Consider the following 19,448-nt stretch of genomic DNA (forward strand, 5'->3'; position numbering starts at 1 on the left):
CTCTTAGGAATAGGCTGCAGGCGAGGGCCTTAAGATTTTTTAAGTACTATGAAAAAAAAAAGAAGAAGTCCTATAAGTATTTAAAAGAAAAATAATATTTGCAGTCTTTTATTGCCAGCAAGAGATAAAGCCCAAGCCCCTAGGACTGGATGGACTGGTCATTCGGTGCAGTCGTGTTTCCTAGTTGAAGCAGTAATGTTTATGGTTTCCAGTACTAAAACTCAGTACTTGCAAGGTCGAATGTGTTTCTCTGCCCAACTTTGCTATTTCTGATAACATCACCGCTTATAAATGCGTGCTCCTGCCTTGCTGTCAGGTGCGCAGCGTAACTTCACTGCATTTAACCCAACGCATGCTCATAAAACCGGGACTGACGTTCAGATCCAATTCTACATCATAAACCCAACCATCGAGAGTAAAATGCCTGCTATAAAACTTGTTGAGTTCCAGCTACCGGGAGGCCATAATGTGCAATAATCCAACTGCTTGTTGCGGTCAGTAACAAAAAATGAGCAGATGAAGCTTTTTATCAGATGCACCACAAATCCTCTAGGCTGGGTTTGTCCTTTTTATTCGCAGAGGGCAAAGCCTCACTGCAGGAGCAGAGCAATCGGCGAAGGGAGCCGTCTCTGAGAGGGGAACCAAGGGCAGAAAATCAGGAGATAAAATTAATTCTTTTCCCCACTGGCCCTCTGCTCATTAAAACACAGTCTCCTGAGCTGCTCCTGCCTGATGAGCCACCGGTGAGGCAGCACCTATAGATTACACCACGGCAGTTTGTCACCAGCACAGCAATCCACCAGCACCGCGTGATGCTCTGGCAAGCTGGTGTGAAATAGGCAGGGACTAGGGGTGAAGATTTGGGGTTTTTTTTCCCATTTCTTCCTTGTATGGGGCAGGGGAAGGAAAGTTGCTTAACTTAAAATACTTTATTCTAATATCGAATTTTTTTTTTTTTTTCAGGCTGGTTTGCTGGTTGTTCGTAATTTTCCACCTTGCACTCATTGCACTCAAACTTGGTTATATTCATCTCACTGCCATTAAGAGCCTCTAGATCTAGTCTGAAGCTGAATCCTTGGGCATTTGTGAAGATGTCCCCGCCTCAGCCTGCCTCTCAAGGACCGAGCATTTATATCCCTGCGGCAGCCTCCTGTTTTCTCTTTCTTCCCTGGCGATACCAATTGCATATGATGGTCCATACCACCAGCATATTAAAATGTGCCCCGTGCTTTGCCATCTCTGTTTCCAGCCCTTCTTGGATGTGAGAGACTGCGCATTTGGGCTGGCAGCATGAGCAGTCCTTGGTGGTGCAAAAAAGAACTGAAAAGGTGTCACTTCTCTAAGAAGCCCCTTGTGACTTTTATTCCCCCTGTGCTCAAGCAGAAATTTTCTTTTTCTTGTTGTCAGGGAAATAGTCCAGATTATCACATGGCAAAATCACCATCCCCTACTCATCTTTGCTCCTCAATTTAAGTAGAAAAGGATTGTTAATGTAGGGATGTGACCCCCACACTGAGTCTACACAGGGAGCGCCAGGGAAATCAGGATGCATTGGGGAAGGGATTTTTCCTAGCAGTGGCCAAGATAAATACATCAGAAGAAAAATACCTGAAAAGCAAGAGTAGCTACTCTGTCCAGGACATTAAGTGGCATTTCAAAGATGATTCTTAAGAGTGGAAAATATGACTTGTGGATAACTGCCAGGATCACAGAAAGTGGTATTGGTCCTCTGGGCATTTCACATACATTAAGGATCCCTGCACGCATCATCGGTTCCAGTTACCTTGAGCCAGGTGCTCTTGCCCTTTCCTAACTCTCCAGTGTGTCATGGACAGGCTCTGTCATCTGAGTATCCACTAACTTAGTTCCAAAATGGGTCTTTAGCCAGTTTCCATCAGCTGAAGATCACAAGCCACAAGGGTGGTAGAAAAAAGAAGCACCAGCATCTTTCTGCTGGGAGATTCAGAGCACAGCACTGCCCAAATACCAAACATTTGCAGTGAGATGCCCCATTAAACAACTTGGAGATTACACTCAGACTTCTACGGCTTCTCCAGAAACTTATTCTGAAGTCAAGTTGCTAATAAAGGTAATGCAGAGGGGAAACACTGATCGGGAGACAGGCCGGTGTGGGTGAAATCTAGGCAAGCAGTAAGAGTAAATAATCACTGTAACCAACAAAAATACTCAGTGCCCATTTAGAGCAGCACAGCAAAAGGGTATCTAGCGGATAAACCTATTATTTCCAGACCTAGCCAGACTCCTACACACAGTTCACTTAGGACCTGTCTAATTATAGGAGTGTGGAAAAGTACTGCCAGCAACACTAGATTGCCAAGTATTTTACTTTGTAAATGTTAGTTGAACAGTAACGAGCTCTGGAACAGCATATTTATGTCTAACAAGATGCTAACTGTGTAATAAGATGCAGAGATGATGTACATGACCGAGGGCTGTTTGGGTAGTAACGGTGTGTGATTGCAGGATAAACAAGGAGCTGCATTTGCAGAGCACTTAGCAAAGGGGGTTTAGTGACAGAGAGCTGGAGAGCTGAATCACCACCATCCAAGAGTTAAAAAGTGTTCACCTCTATTAAAGGGTAGCCTGAAGGTCTACCTTCATGCTGCAGGAATCTGCTACCTGTACCAGTTCAGAGGGGGGTTAACTCTTTGGTGTCCAAGACAGAAACCATCCCCTGAGCAGCGAGTAGGGAGGCTGCCATGGGAGAATCCAGCCAGGGAAGGGAGGGTGACCACAGCATCATCTGCCCCCAGCACAATCCCTGTTGCCCACAGTGTCACCGTGAGGACTCAGAGCCAGCAATGTTCTTCATTTGGAGGGACCCATGAGCAAGTGAACCTGGGACCTGCCTGGCAACCCGCTTTGTCAGGGTGGTGGCATCCAGTGGGGATGGGAGCAGGGCAGTTTGCCCTTCAGAAAACATGGGGTGGCCACCCCACATGGTTGTACCCCATAGCTGGTCAGTACCAATGACTCTGGAAGCAAAGCATCCCCTTGCTGGCCTGCTGCAGCCCCCCCAGCTCCTGTCCACCTCCACACCCTGAGAGGAGAAGGAGCTCCAGGGACTCAGACCAGCAGATGTGAAGGGTAGCTGTGGCCATGAAATGTTAAGCTGGGGAAAGTCAGCTTGCTGGGCAACATAACTTCCTTTCTTTAAACCTTATTAAGCTTCTGAATCTGAGAGAGAACTTAATTAAAATGAATAAAGGTAATAAAGGCTGAGGAGGAGGGAAATAGAGCAGCAAGCCCCAAACAGAGAGATGGAGACAAGATGGAAAAAAAGAACAGGAAGGAGTAAAACACAGGATTCATACACTTGGTTTTCAGACTCCTTTCAGCTAGCCTTATTTTTAAAAATGGTATGCCTTGGATTATGTGATGGATCAAAAGGAGTTGTTCCTGAAATCAGTGTCTTTGCACCCCACCAAGAGTGTCTGAGCTCCTCGATAGGCACAGGAGAGTGAGCTGCACCAACTGACCCCTTCGCTGGATGTGTGAGGGCCTGGATTTTCCAGCGGTGGTCTCAGGATGAAAACTTGGCCCAGTTACCTCCATCTTCCTGCCAGCTGCCAAGGTCATCAGCTGCAAATGAGGATTTTAACAGGGAAGGGAAAGGATGAATCAATTCTTGTTGTGACTGTATGGTTTTTACCTTGTGTCCCCACATCTTAAAAAGTGTTTGTGAGGCCACCCTGGTGTCATTTCTGTTGTGGTGGGACTGCCCTGACGGGCTGCTGCATCGCAGTGATGGTTGAAGGGACCATCTTCAGGGTGAAGATACAGCCCTGAAACCTTCCCAACACTGGCAATCCTACTCTCTGTGCTCCTCGTGCTCCGCAGCTGCGAAATGGAAAGTAACAGCAAAACTTCAGATACAGAGGGTATTCAAATCTCCACCGCATAACTTTCTTGAGATGTTTTTTCCTTGTCCGTTTGACCATTTTCCTAGCAGAAAGAAGGCAGTTCTGCAGTGCAGGTCTAGCAATGAAAACCCCCATCAACATCTGCTGTTATTTCATAGTAGACTCTCCCAGGCCAAGAAATCCATACACAGCCTGAAAGCTGCAGCTAACCTGAGTTATACATGGCTCTTAAAATGCTCGGGTATTGTCTGAAAGTACCTTAAAACCAATTCTTACAAGGGCATTTCATTTGATATAGCAAGGAAAAAAAACAAAAACAAAAACAAACAACCCAAACCCAAACAAACAAACAAATAAAAAAAGAGACCTTGGAAAAAAATACCAATTTTCTCCCTCTTTTTAAGTTTCTGCAGAAAGCAAAATCAGGCCATCCAAAAGTCCCTGAATGGAATAAATTAAAGTTCTGGTTTCACAGATTGAAAACACTTAATGGGAAATGAAAGGTTACTCTGAGAGAGATGCCCCACAAGTCAGCTATTTTAAGTGAGGGCAGAAGCAATCGGGTATGCTTTATCGCTGCAACTTTAAGCACTGCTGTAATGTTATACGACAGGGAGAAGCTGCTCCCTGATATTAAGAGTGCCTTAATTATGTGTATCATCTGAGCTTCTGCCGGATCATGGCCTCACCATGATTCATGGCTTTGAGCTTTGAAGGAAAGCCGACTCCTTGCAGTGCAATTTGCAGAGCCACACGATGAGCCTGCTGCAACAAGCCTTTCCTCCTGCTCAGCCGAGAGATGATGAACACGGTGTGAGAACTCCTAGAGCCAGCGAGCACGTTGTGTGCTGCTGCACACAAGCACTGACACGTGGGGGGTGTTGTTTGGGGATGTATTTTAGAAAAAAGCAAACCAGGCCGACTCTAAGCCCGTAGTGTCTAAGCACTCAGATAATGTGCAGACTGGGTGATAAATTTAGCGCGAGTGTAATAGTGCATTTATCCCCTGAAAACTCTTGCCCATCGCCAAAGAAACAAAACTCTGCATCGCTTCCACAAAACCACTGGGGAGAAGCAGAGGTCCCTGGAGACAAAGATACAGATATACAGGCAATAAAAAGATCAGCAGTTTTTAATGATTGTCTCGGTATCCATCACTCACCTCCACTCCGTAGCAGAGGTTTTCCTTCACACAGGTTGGAATCCCTGTGAGCTTTGTTCATTCTGTTTCCTTGACTGACAAGATACCATCTGCTTTATATAGTGCATCTTGCTTTCTTTGGGATTTGTAAAGGAAAACCAACTAACTTTAAATTGCAATTAATTTATCACTAGAGACATTATCTTCAGATTGCTTCACCGTTGCTTCAATATAATTTGCTGCCTGTCTTCGGTGGGGGCAGGGTTGACATGAACACATCAATCTCTTCTTATTTGCCCTGTAGGTCTGTAAATACCAACTGCTCCCAGGCACCTCGTGAGAAAGCACTTGCACAGCCTTGAAGCTCTGTTGAGTCAAAACCTGCAAGCCCAGGCATTCATCAGGAATGTTATTAATTTATTGAGTTATGTATGCTGATTTAATGGTAGGGAAGAGCACGGCTGGTTAGCTGGGGCTGGGGCTTGCTGGGATAGTCCAGCTGGTCTCCCTGGGAAGAAGGATGGAGCAAGGCTTTGGCCAAGGCAACTGCAGTAGGGGGAGGATTTCTTCAGAGAAACTCCCAGATTAGAGCAGTCTGTGAGAGAGGGCCATGGGGTCAATAGCTGTAACAGGTCCTTTTACAAAAGCGTTGTTGCAGGATATACCTGTGTAGCAGGGAAAAATAGGATGTACCTGACAACACCAAGGTGCCAGTTATTTGTAAGAAAGACGATGGCTTGTGCCAGCTCGCTGAACCGGGGTGGTTCCCCAGGCTTCCTCTAGGATTTGTTGATGATGCTCATCATCACCAATCCCCCAGGTGTTCAGTGAGGAGGGATTAGAAGGAATAGTAGTACAGAAGACACATTTTAAAGACTGACACCATTGCTGTTACTGCAAAGGCTTGGGCTAGTTGAAGGCTGAGGGTGGTGGAGGTCCCGTGGCTGCGTGGACCACCCCAGTGACACCCCACCTCAGTGGTCCCTTGCAACCCGGGCGTGCAGGAACCAGCTGGACAGCAAAACGTCCTCAATGGGGAATGGGAAATTGCCAAGCACTCGGGGGAAGAGATATGTGATAGCTGGGAAGAGCAGTATTCAGCATCAGGTAGCCGTGGGGTTTGCTGCTCATTTTGTCATTTTTTAACACACGTGTTTCTAACACCACTGCTCGAGATACTTAATTTGTACCAGAAGGTTCCCCAAGGAGCAAAACCAACACACAGAAGAGCTGGGACACTGGGAAAACCATAACAGAGGGTGTAGTCACAGCACATCCACAGTCTGAGAGGGTGCAGGGCTGAGTAATCTGTATATATCTGGGAAAAGGTCATTTTGTGGGAGGATTTGCACAGGGAAAACTGGTTTACAAGTAGTAAAAATAAATGGGTCTTGCAGATCATTGGAGGTGATACAAATCATCTGGGGCCAGACGAATCTGGGCAAAAAGCAGACCTTACTACACAGCCCCAAGAAAGCATAAAACCCTCTTTGCTGTCCTGCCCCACTGCTGTGATTCACACACATCCCTAGCTCAGAAATAACAGGTCCATTGAATTTTATCAGCCTACATTAAAGGCCACACTTTTCCTCTGCTTAAGAAAAAGGTTTGTTTCAAACCCTTTAGCCTGGGCTGGGTTAAACTTTGTATAAGGCCAATCCTTTTAATGATATTTGGAACAAATCTGATTTAAAAGAACAGGACTGTGAGTCGGGCAGAGTACCAGGCAATATGATGAGAGTCAGTCTAACGTACTGCTTTTTCTTTCCTCTATTTGGCTCGGCAAAAGGAGGTACAACAGTTTATTGCTTAATGAAATGTCATCAGGTGGCATCAAACAGATTAAGTTCCTAAGCTAACAAACAAGCCTAGAATATTCCTTCACCCCATGCCTTTCGCAAATTTGGAAAGAAAAAGCTCTGGGTGGAACAGAAAACATACAGAAAGGTGTTCCGCCTGCTGAGAAAACCCTGAATTGCTGGGTCTGAAGGTAGGAAATGCAACACCGGGCACATTCACTTGGTGGTTTGGGATTTCCAGCACCATCCCTGCTCTGTCCAGAGCAAAACCTGGAGCCAGCTTTAAAAGCAGTGCCCTGGATGCCACCCCGACATGGGAAACACACCCAAAACTTCCCAGATGTCCTCAAGGACGCCTGAGATGCCCTGCAGATAAAATAGTAAATAAGGAGATCAGTAAAAATGGCTGATGGAGTGGGCCATCAGTGAGGACAGATTTTATCCTGATGCAGAAATGGAAACAGTGAGTGAGATAAAAGAAGGGTTGCTGGAAGCCCTGAGGACAGCTCGTTCCCAACTCAAGGCAGCGTGTGTGCTGATTTATGCGATCTAAACACAGTTGTTAAACATGAATGTTATCTGATGAAGTTTTATAAGCCAAGCTTTCATAAGTAAAAAAAAAAAATAAATATTACTTCAGGTATTAAAAATGCAAGGCATGTGTTTTGGCATGTAGAATGAGATGAGTCATTGTTTCAGAGAGAGGGTTTTCAATCTATGCGGACACTAAATGAATGATGTTTGATTACAATTCCTCTCCCGAGGTATTTATGGGTATAATTAGACAGACCTTTTAGAAATTAAAGGTGATGAAGTTATAATGAAATTTTCATTTAAGTGAGGCTTAAAGAATATAATGAATAAGGCACAGGAAGAGTCGCGGGAAGGAAAAACATCCCGGGAAAGTCCAGTTGTCCTGCAGAAAGAGTAAATACAAGTGAACAGCAGAACATCCCCTCCAAATTTTCAAATCTCCTTACAGAATTTGCTGTTTGCTGCTCAGCAAAATGTACATCACATTCATTTATATTCTATATTTCCTGAAGGAAAATATTGGGAATCGCACTGAATCTCATTGGGAAGAATGATGTAATCGGACATAACATGCAAGATCACTGTTCCCTTTGCCTTTACATATGACTTAACTATTTAATCATGCCCATTACACCGTCTGTGCTGATGATGGGCTCTCTAAGGAACGCAGATTTTAAAACAATTCCTGCCAACTGCTTGTTAGCCCTCAGTATTTCTTTTTTTTTCCAGCCATGGAACTGTGTCAGACCTACTCAAAACACATTTTTTATAAGTTTGTGCTAGAAAAATCCTAATCACGTCCAAACCTGGATGTGAGCTGCCGGAGCTGTGAAGGCATGGTCACAAGGTGGCACATAAATCCGCTTCTCTGCACGGGCAGCCCCTTCTTTCAGCAGACCAGTAAATAGGTCAGAACCAGTAAACAGGTCAGGAATTCAGGCGTGGAAGAAAAAAATGAGATTATATAGCAAAGAAAGGAAGCTTATCCCCGCAGTATGGGCACTGCAAGAAACACAAGGTTTGGATCTTTTTAGTTCTACATGAAAGGGCATTTTCACAGGGGGGTGGGCAATGGGAAAAAGAAGCTGTATTTCTCTTGTGTCAGAGGTGCATATGATGGTGTTACCCCTTCATGTGACTAAATCTAATTTTTTACTTGAAACAAAAACTTTGGCCAGGGTGTGGGTGCTATGTGGGGACACGGGTGCAGCTACCCCGGCACAAACTGGGAACCCAGCTTCTGCCTTCAGGTCTTCTGGGACTGCTGGGAAGATGGCAGCATGCTCCACATGTATACTCCCCCAACATAAAGTCTCTTTAAAGCTGTGATAAAAGCCGAAGTACTCAAGAATTAAGGCTAGAGTTGACCTCCAAGAGTATAGGAGTTTGTCAGAGGTTTTCCTTATCTGAAAGTCTCCAAATTCAGCTTGCCTTAGAAAGTTGTCTCGTATAGTTAGCAAGATCACTTACCAGCACGGTTTTTTTTTTTTTTTTTTTTTTTTCAAAAGCATGTGCCACATTTTCTGTTTGTTTCAGGAATACAAGAACAAGCCTACGTCTCATCTGACCACAAAAACTACAAATGTCGGGTCTCTGAAGGAAACGGAAAAGCGTGATAAGCCCTGGGGCAACCCGTGTTTCACTTCTAACATCTGGCTTCTACTCCTCAGGGTGTGACACCAGTGTTTGGGGGACAGCCTTTGTTTAATTCAAAGGGTGCTGGAGACTCCCATGGGTTCTGGGCTGGGTGTCCCCTCTGTGAAAGATGTGGATGATCAAAGATGGATTGGGAAAAGCATATGTGAATGCAACATCCTCCTGCAAGCCAGAAATCCTCCTGGGAAGAGGGGCTGGTGGTAGAAGTATGTGTTTACTGGAGTAGAAACTAATGAGCAGCCTTCGTCCTGCTGAAGGTAGTGGTGGGGACCTCTTGGCTCGGGGCTCGGAGCAGCAGGAACATGCCGCGTTCAGGGGATGGGGTTGACCTCAAACTACTCAGAATAACACTGATTTCATGCGTTAGGCATCTTTCAAATAGTACATCCAAAAAGACCTGGAGTGATGTCTGTCCAGAGGAGGCTTGGGGAGGCTGGAGCAGTCAGACAGGCAGCGAAGGCTTTCAGTGAACAGGGCTACAAACCCCAACTAGAGATTAAACACCCGTAGTGGGATTGGAGGCAAAGCAGTTGAACCTAAAATAGCTCCCTGCTAAGAAGGTGGGAAGCGGAGAGAGGTGGTGGGCAGGGGAAAAGGCTGCAAATAGCAGCTATAGTCAGCTGCTGAGTATGATCTAAGGATGTGGGCATTTTGGAGAAGGGACAGGCCCAGATCCCTGGTCTGTGAGGACAAGAGACTCATTCAGAGAGCCAGGATGGCTAACAGAGGGTTAAGTTATCATACAAAAAAAAAAATTGGACATCACATACTCAGCCTCAAAGAACACGTAGGAAAGTGTCTTCTAAGTAAATCTACCCTAGACTGTGTTTTAGGTTGCTTTTGAAGGTTCTGTTTTCTTCTGAGCCTTTCTCTTAAGCCTTGATAAATACACCTTTACTTGTGCTATCCCAGGAGAGCGGGGTTGCCCACAGGCAGCGTGGTGCTCCCTGTTACTCAGTCATCCTCTGCCAGGGGATGCAGAGAGGAGTGGAGGAGGAGCAAGGCAACACAACCCCTGTGAAGTTTCCCCCCACCTTTCCACAGACCAGCACTCTGCCCGCACAGGCACCACCGAGGAACACGAACCTGCTGCTCCCACCCACGGCAGTCGACCCCAGCTCTGGGCTGAAGCAGCCCAAATGCAGCCGATAAACCAGAATTTCATTCACATAAATGCAAGGTGACAGCAGCCACGTAGGAACAGCACAACACAACGTGTGTTCCAGCACAGAAATTAGGTTTGGGAATGGTCAGATAATTGAGCAAATTGCAGAAACCTGTGAGCAGCAGGGCCCTTACAACCAGCTTTAACTCGGCCTTGTGTTGCTTTAAACTTTTATTGCTGAGCAGGAAGAAAACAGGAGGCTTGTCCCTAATCAAGCTTGCAGACAACACAGAGATTAGGGACCTGAGGAGGAGGAGGAGGAGGTGTTGCAGAGCAGTAGCAAGGTGATCTTGGTAAGCTCAGCCAGAAAAAACAACCCATGTTGTAATGCAACCTGGGCAGGCAGAAGAGCGCCAGCAGCTGCAGGGATCTAGCAGGGATTTAGCAGAGATTTAGCAGGGATCTAGCAGCCCACTCCACCTGCAACCTCCTCTGTTACTGCTTAATATTAAAGCATGCTTTAATTTTCTGATAGGCCTTTGCCAACAGCTGTTTGAATTACCATCTTGCAGAGATAACTGTAAGATGGAGGCTGGGGATACAAGCCCATGGGCCAGTGGTTACCCACGATGGTGTGATGTGTTTTTAATGTTAATTCTCCACTTGGAGCTTGGTAATGATCAGGGATCATATTCTATTAATAGTCTTCATTCTTTCTCAGTGACTAATCTCCCTCCTTAATTTCAAAGCTTCCCATCCGCAAGATGGGCTGAAGTTAATTGTCAACTTTCTGGCTGCTTTGCCATTATTTTAATATTGCCTATTCAAATCCACTGTGACACTTCACCCCTCACCACTGCATGGGATACTCTGACAAAACTCACCCACTCACATGAGGTTATGATTAGCAGGCATGATGGATTTGTCAGGAAAACATCATATAAATCAATTTTAGTGCCTTCCATAGCAGATTGACAATATTTGTGACCAAGGGAAAAGCAGCAGTCGTTGTGCGTCCTCACATTGGGAAGGCTCTTGCTGCTGCTCTCAAAACTAAGCTCTGAGAATGAGATCTGCATGAAACTGGGGTAGGATTGGGTGCAAATAAATCTCTTGGCAGCTACCAACAGCTCTCTGGCAAAATGGGATGACGCATTTAGCAAGGGTCTGTCCTGGACCTGGTTTGGGTCAGTGCTGAGCAGGCTAAGCTTGACAGAGCCAGAACAAGCAGCAGGTAGAAGACTGTCCAGGATACAGGATAAAATTCAGCAAGATAATGAGAAATTGGAGAAAAAGGCAGCAGCAGGGACAAGTGCCAAGCATGACAGTTGGGCAGGAATAATTGATTGCATAGACAAACAATGAAAAACCAGCTATGGGTGGTTATCATGGGTTACCAGCAAGATGCAAGTCATGCTGCTGTAAAAAAAAAAAAAAAGTTAAAAAAAAGAAAGCAAATATCCTGCTTAGATGTCTAAATAAGAACAGCCTTTCTTGAAGGTGTGCTGCTGCTCCGTGTAAGCCCTGGAAAAATCATTTGAAGTCTGCAGCCAGCTTTGGGGGCACAGAGAGGGAGAGAGCACCACAGAGAGCTACAGAAGCACTGGGCAGGCTTGAAGACACAACACTGGCGGGAAGAGTTCAATGTCTGGGTTGTGTAGCCCTAAGTGAGGAGCGAAGGGGCATGTGGTAAATCTTTAAGAGTGTTCTTCAAGGCCTGGCTGATCAGAGCAAGGAATCGAGGTGAAAGATGATGGCCCAGACCCTCCTGGGCAGAGGAGGAGAATTTTGTTGAGGCTTCCCAGATTTGGGGAGAGAGCACTAACCTGGCAAGCGTGGCTGAAAGGAGCTCTGTGACCTGCTGCCACTGCCAGCACTTTGTTTCTGTTCTTGCAAAGCTTCTTAATCACTCTTATTCAACCTCAGCTAGTTGCGCGTCCTCCCACCGAGTTATTTCAGATTTTCACATCCTCATTACTTTTTTCGTTTAGATAAATATTGATCACGCTCCAGGTTTCCCTCAAATTGCAAAAGTATACTCCCCAAAGATCCCACATTTTAGTTCTGCCAAGAGAAGGGAGACCCACCTTCTCCTGGTTTAGCATGTGACCACCCACTAGCCTGTGGAAGAATAGTGCAGGCAGAGGACTAGATTAAACCAAAACGTTCCTGATCAAACTCACATCACGTGAATTACAAACTGTTGACTTTCAGCTTGGAAGAAGCCATCCCCATCCATCTCCGAGCACCCTGCGCTCCCCGGTCCCCCACCACAGTGCCTCCCCCTTGCCGTGAGGGGTCCAGGCTGCAGCGAGCATCCATTTGGAGGACCATCAGGAGCACCTTCAGACTCTCCTAGAAAAATCTGATGACTGGATTCCTCGCCCACAAAATAAAAACAGCCACAAAGCTGAAAGCATGGTGTGGCAGGATGCCACGGTTGCCCAAGGGGCCCTCCCTCCCAGGGATGAAGTTCGTCCAGGTTGCCTAATGAGGAGCTGTGCACCCTTGTGGCTCACACCTGTGGACATCAGTGGTATCAGAGCTTAGAAAGCCCGTTACGTGATCCCAGTTCATCTCCACAGTGCCACAGAGAGCAGGGCCTTTCAAAATTATATTCTCTCATTAGCAACTTTGCTAGCAAGAAGCAGCTCCACTTGAAGAGCCCACTCTGCACCCACCTAATGTATTTAATGATGCAGGTATCGTCTGCTACAAATGCAGTGGCTGCACAAGAACGCCTGCCCGATTTGGCTTTAATCTTGTTTTCATTCTTGTGCTCTTGAAGGTTAACTTCAGAGCTGAGAGCTCAAACCCGAGCTCTTCTGCTCAGAGCCCGTACCGCATGCAAATACCCGTCCCTTTCTCGCACTGCCTTTAACCTTGATGTGAAGGAGCCGTTCCTGCAGATGAGAGAGAGAGATATCAAGGAGCATATCAGCAAGGCCGGGGCTCTGTGTTTGTACTCCCACTGCCTGACATTTATTGCAGCCTAGACAATACAAAATGTCCTGATTGCATGGCTCTGGTCCATGGGCACACAGAGTCTCCCCCAGGGACAGAGCCAGCCTGGTGCAGGGACACAAAACGGTGTAATGCTTTTCATACAACAGCATCTTTTTTTTTTTTCCCCTTGTCCTTTTTTCTTTTCCCTTGATAATATTCTGCTTTGTACAATGCAAGTTTGCAACCCTGCGTGCATATCAGCATCATTTACCTGGGGACTACTCATATGATGGTGTTGCTCAGACGCCAGAGGAGAAATCACCCTCCTGCCACGCCATGCACAGGGCACCTTCAGAGATGCTCATTGATGTTTGAAGAGCTTGTAGTCACTCAAACGCTATGGCAGAAGGAAAGCACTTGCATTATACTTGCCCTGTGGAGGGGAAAGGTGCTGTGCTCAGCAGCAGGGCTGTGGCACCTATCCTGCACAGAGCTGGGCGACCATCTGCAGGTCCCTGCAGCTCCCCCGCCGTGACCTGGGACTGTCCATCACCCCCTTCCTCAGCACAGTAGCTAATGAAGCATTAACCACAAGGGATACCCCAAGAGGAACTGACCACTGAATGGTTAACGCTGTCCCATTCCTTAGGCCAGAGTCAGCAGCCAAAATCCAGTCTTTGAGGGGGGCATTTCTGGAGAAAATGTGAACAGAGCTGGGTACTCCTCCAGTGGCTTCCTGTCAGTGTGAACAACTTAACCTCAATTAAAGGATGCTTCTCACAACCATCAAGGCTTCACCCACCCACCACAAGGACAGGCTGTATGCAGTTATGCAGCTGAAATGCAACACAGCTAGTAATTTTCTGCTAGATGTTTAGTCCTGACCAAGGCTTGTCTGTTAAACGACTGAAATACAGATTCCAAAAGGGGGGGGGGGGGTTTCCTGCATCTGTACTTTCTCCTGCTCCCACCTGTGTTGACAGGGCTGGCCTGCCCCTGTGGGGGTCACCCTATTCTTGTTATTCGAAAAGATGAGCATTTCTCCTTAGAGCAGGCAGGATCTGCCACAGAGCTGGTGGCAGAAGGTGTGGTTTGCTGGAGCGCAGGATAATAGCCAGAGCTTTCACGTGCTTTGTGAGTTCCTCAGTTCTCCTGCCTCCATCAGGGTGGAAATGAATGATGGTCCTTTTTGGACAAGCTGTGCTATTCACACAGTATTCAAAAATGCTTCTAAACCTCAAAGTAATTCCTATTTAACGACGTCTGATTGTTGTTAAGGGTAAAAGATGAAAAAACTATAGAGGAACACTGGAAAAATAGATGCTCTTGTCACAACAGAGACCTACAGGCGCAGTCGGTAAGGCAAGCACTCCTGGGCATCTTCTCACTCAGCAGTCTCAGGACAATTTCTGAATGTTGAGGAAGCTCCCACAGCATCCTTGTGAGGCTGATAGCTCCTCCTAATTGCCAAATACCTTCATACACATTGACCAGGCACCGCCAGGAAACAAGGAGAGCCGAAGGGAACGATACGCCACTGCCAGTCCTACCCGGACAGTCCACTGAGCCAGTTTTATTTCTTACATAAAACTAGGCTCTGGCACAACTCATCTAAGGCAAGGCAGCCTCTGTGTCTGCTGGAAGTAACTATGGCAGAGGGGGAACTGAGTGTTTAGAGGGTAAGTCACCCCTTCTTACCTAGTGTTCCTTCTGTTATTTCAAATTGAGGTGAATATTTGGGCCAGCTTTTCCTCTTTCTCATTTCACAGCTATTCCAAATGACTGTATTAGCTTGAGGATTAGGTCTCCCATGTGTCAGACCCCAGGGAAGGGCTGGGAGTTCATCCAAGGTCCAGGCCTTTGTTTGGTTTACATGTTATGCAAGGGGTCAATACTCTTGAGGGGCTGTCTACACAGCCTAAATCATCGCAGATTAATAGGATTTTATACAGGAATGAGTAGGAGTTGCTTTATACCCTTATTTATTTGGGCTAGTGCCATAAAAGAGCCCGGGGATTTTCCAGACAGCACAGTCTCTGCTCAGATTTCTCCAAACAAGCCCGAGCAGAAGGACAGAGAGCATCAAGGAGGGAAACAACAACCAAACAGGATTCGTTACGGTCACCTCTTATCTGTGCCACATTAGCATTCACCGCGCTGGGCCGCAGGGTGAAAACAGGCTGCCTCACAGATAAAATAAAAGCACAATAACTTGCATTGGAAAGAAAAAGCAAAGTCAGCAGCTCTTCCTTAACCCCTGAGCAATCTGATGGCATGGAGCTCAGATAACTCCCTCCAGCCCCCGCCACGTTTCACAGATGAAGCAGTACGGAAAGTTACCACTCGCAAGCGTTGGGTGCAGATGCCAAGACTTCTTCCCAGGAATAGTCAACAAAGTAGTTTTGTGAGCTTTTTACCAGGGTAGTACTAGGGACTTTTAATTGTTTAATAGTGCCGGTACCATTTTCTTTCTTGTCTTCTCTTCCTGCTGAGGGCTGAGTGAACATTCAGCATCTTTTTACTGCAAAAATACAGCAACTCCAACTGGTTAAGCCTCACTCTGGACTGAAGCACCATGGGGAGGCCCAGGGAAAATCGTTCCCCAGATTAAAGAAATATTTAAAATTTTGTCTCAAACCTTCACCTTCTGATTTGCTCTACTTCAGTGCTGTGAGAAGTTTTTTTTTTTTTTTTTTTTTTTTTTTTTGTCTTCTCAGCTGTCCCTTCATCCCTATCAGTCATATCCTGACAGCTATGAATTACTGGACATTTGCTATGCGAGAGATCCAGGAATTCTTTTTACAATCCTCTTCACACAAGGTTAGCCACAAGAGTGCACAGCACAAGTTACGCCCTGAGATAGCACCCAGAGATAAGACTGAAGTTTGTGTCACATTTTTGTATTAGTAAAGACCAAAAGCAAGTCCCTGGGAGTCACAAACTGTAAAAACTCTACACCCAGCAGTAAGGTCTTAGCTTAAAGCTGAGCTTCTGGCTCCATCTGCTGCCAGAAAGATGAAAGAGATGAGAAAGGAACAAAAAGCAGCCATAGCTTAAAAAAAGAAAATTTTTTTAAAAAACTAAAGATACAACTAAGGCCTGGTTTTCTACTTAACTAATCCACAAACGTTGCTGTTAAAAGACAAACAACACAGAGATTGCTTCATCATGGAAACTTCTAACAGGTTTAAGATGTGCAGCTCTTTACCAGGTCATGACCAACAGGCATTTGGGTCCTATTAAGTAAGTAATCTATTTTGGTAATTTTTAACTTTAGAATATACCACTTGATATAAAACAACATAAATTCATGTTTTGGCAGCTGAAAAGAAGCCCAGATAAAGGACAATGTCATAAGCATGGTTCTCAAGATTGTGGAAAGAAGGGAAAAGGGAAAAGGGAAAAGGGAAAAGGGAAAAGGGAAAAGGGAAACCTGCATTACATGTTTTCCTATCTCCCCGCCGTTCACTGTGTTGCTCTTGCCTTTCAGTGTTTCACACGGTGCCTTTAAATCTTGGTTTACATTTTTCCATAAATAGAGTAATTTATTTTTTTTTTTCTTTTAATGCCAATATATATATTCTATAGTTTCATGCCAAAAAAACATGCACACTTCTTGTGCCAAAGTGCCCAGCACAATTGGGCATTATTTCTGCAAACAAACATTCCAGTGAAGCCAAGGGCTGCCCTGGGTGCCCGAGGAATGCTGGTTTGGCTCTTGGGTGCTTAGATTACCTCCCCGTGTTTGCACAGCACTGAATGCAGAGTCACTATTCATTTAGAAAAGCATTTCATTTACCTGATGCAAAGAAACATCAGAAGCTACTTCACAAAAATATGTGCAGGCGATATGATGGAGACAGATTAAGCCTTTCCAGCCAAATGCTTAAAGCAACATTCTGGAGGTACAAACATATATCTTTGGAAATTTTTATTGCTGTATAGCTCCTGTTAAAGAAACCTGAACCCTGTAGATAGGCAATACAGATTTCTTTCAAGTACCATTTTAAACATAAATTTCAATTACACCAGCACAAAGTATCACCAAAGAAGTGCCACTTCCACACTCTAATACAAAGCAAGAAAAGCACTTTAAAAATAGTGGGAAGGTACAGAAAGGGCATTCTCTGAGCACGCTTTTCTCACCTCCTATAAAGTTCTGATGCCAAAAGCAAACTCAAAATAGTATTTTGTGACTTAGATATTTTCTTTGCACATTTCGGTGTATATATTACACTAATATTTAAATTATTTTCAGTTTGGCTTCCTTCAAATTCAGCTTTGCTCAGGACCAGCATTTGGCTGAGCTATACATAGCTGAGCAAGAAGTGGAACAAGTACAAACCCGAAAGCACTGAATTTCTGGCACTAAGCAGGTAACGGCACTTTAGTTGTCCACATTTTTTTTGGTAATAAAAGCCTGAAGAAAATTTCTAAGGCTAATTAACATCCCAGACAACAAAACCAGAGGCTGATTTACAAGCACATTAGTTATACAAGCAGCTATATTTGAGTCTGAGAGGTTTAAGCAGTGTCACTGACAACTGGCCAAATCCCAGTTTATGCTTGCTAGAAGACAGACAAAAACCTTTTTCCATGATAAAGCAAACCCTTCTTTTGCCTCCTCTTTCTCAAAACAGACACAACATATCAAAGGCAGATGATCTTTCCGATAGCCTATAATTTTGCCGCTTTGCACACTAGAAGAGGAGGAGATCTGACATCTCCTGTGGCCATTCCAGCTCTTCCTGCTCTCTCACTGACAAATGCCAAGATGTTTTTTTTATTGTCGTCGAAGTGGAGGTTAACTGGTGGCAGGCTGTGTCTGGGAAAAGAAGTCCTGGGTTCCTGTCTTCACTCCCAAAATAATATATGTAATTCTGAACTTGTTCTGGCGTTGAACTCTAATTAAACCAAACATTCAAAAAAGCTCTTGTCTGCTTTAGCTCCCAGGCTGCAGTCATACACCCTCAACCTTTCTCTGCCTCCCACCCCATTAGTTTTTCACTGGTTTGCACACAGCAGTGCTGTTTCACAAGCGTGAGCAGTTTGTCCCCCCCCCGAGAAGGACAGACAGTGACAAAGACATGCGTGTAGGACAGGGAACTTACCCAGAGCCACCTCCGGGAGGCACATCCCAGCCACCTCCACAACAATGCAAAAGGTGAGAACCACTTGCCGGTGCACCTTGCAAGGGCCCTGGCCACCCAGAGCATGTGTTTAAGCTCTGAATGTGCCTATGAGCTCTGGGGACTTTGTCATCCTTAATCCTGTTCCTGAATTTCTGAGCTGCTTAGGCAGGTATTATACACCTACCTTCCTCACACAGATAGCTGTGGCTATGGGAACAACGCAAGTCAGAGAACTTTCAGGTTAAAACAGAAAATTCCACAATTACCCCGTCATTAAATAAGGGCAATTTAGGATGACAGTTTTTAACTTGTCTTCAGAAAAGCTATACATACCTTGGTTTTTCAAAAGCCTGCAAAGAAATTGGATTCATGAAGCAACAGTAAGATGATTAAAAAGCCCAGAAATCAGTCAGCAATGGTCTGCTGTAAAAAGAGAAAAATTTCTCAAGTTCTGAGCAGTGTTGGCCTAGTAAATCTGCAACCAGAAAGTAGGTTGGACAAGATCAGAGCTCAAAGTGATCACCAGAAGCCAGAGAAATAGTAAGTAGAAAGTCAGTAGACCAGACCACAGAATTTTACATATGTGTAATTCTTGCTTGTCACCGAAATAAAAAAAGGGGGAAACAGCTTCAAAGCTGTTCTTCAAAACAGTTTGCATAAAAGGGAGAGAGAAAAATATGCTACTGCAGGAAAATCCAAACCACAATAATGGGGCATAAACTGCAGTGCAGCACATGAGCCCCGCGGACTCATCTAGCTCCACGTGGCATCAGCGAGGGCACGGAGCAGTGAATCACTGAAGGGGAGCAGCAAGGGCTGTAGAAAACGTTACCTCTCAGAAAATAAATTAGAATTTTAACGAGAGAAGGAGCAATGACTGCAACAGGAACGACAACAAACTTTAAGTATGCAAAAGGCTGTTGCAGAGAAGGAAATGCCCTGTTCTCTGTGGCCTGACGGACAGTGGGCAGGAGGGAGAGATGGAGAATATGGCAGGAGAGTTGCTAACAGTCAGGAGAGGGGAGCACCGACCAAAGACTGGAGTCTCCTGCCCTACAGCCCTTCCAGCCAACTGGACAAACGCTGACAGATCTCTATTATCATCATCTGGGGGCGTGTGGGACAGGGAACACCCCAGATCCCCTCCCTTCTTCTTGCCAGCCTACTCTACAAAAGTAAACTTTTTGGTTGCTGAGGATATTTTGGGGTTTACCTTTCGGTCTCTGAAAGGACTCCAGGGAACGCTGTTTA

This window comes from Athene cunicularia (genome assembly GCF_003259725.1).
Source record: "Athene cunicularia isolate RWA chromosome 6 unlocalized genomic scaffold, athCun1 chr6_part1, whole genome shotgun sequence".
NCBI lineage: Eukaryota > Metazoa > Chordata > Aves > Strigiformes > Strigidae > Athene > Athene cunicularia.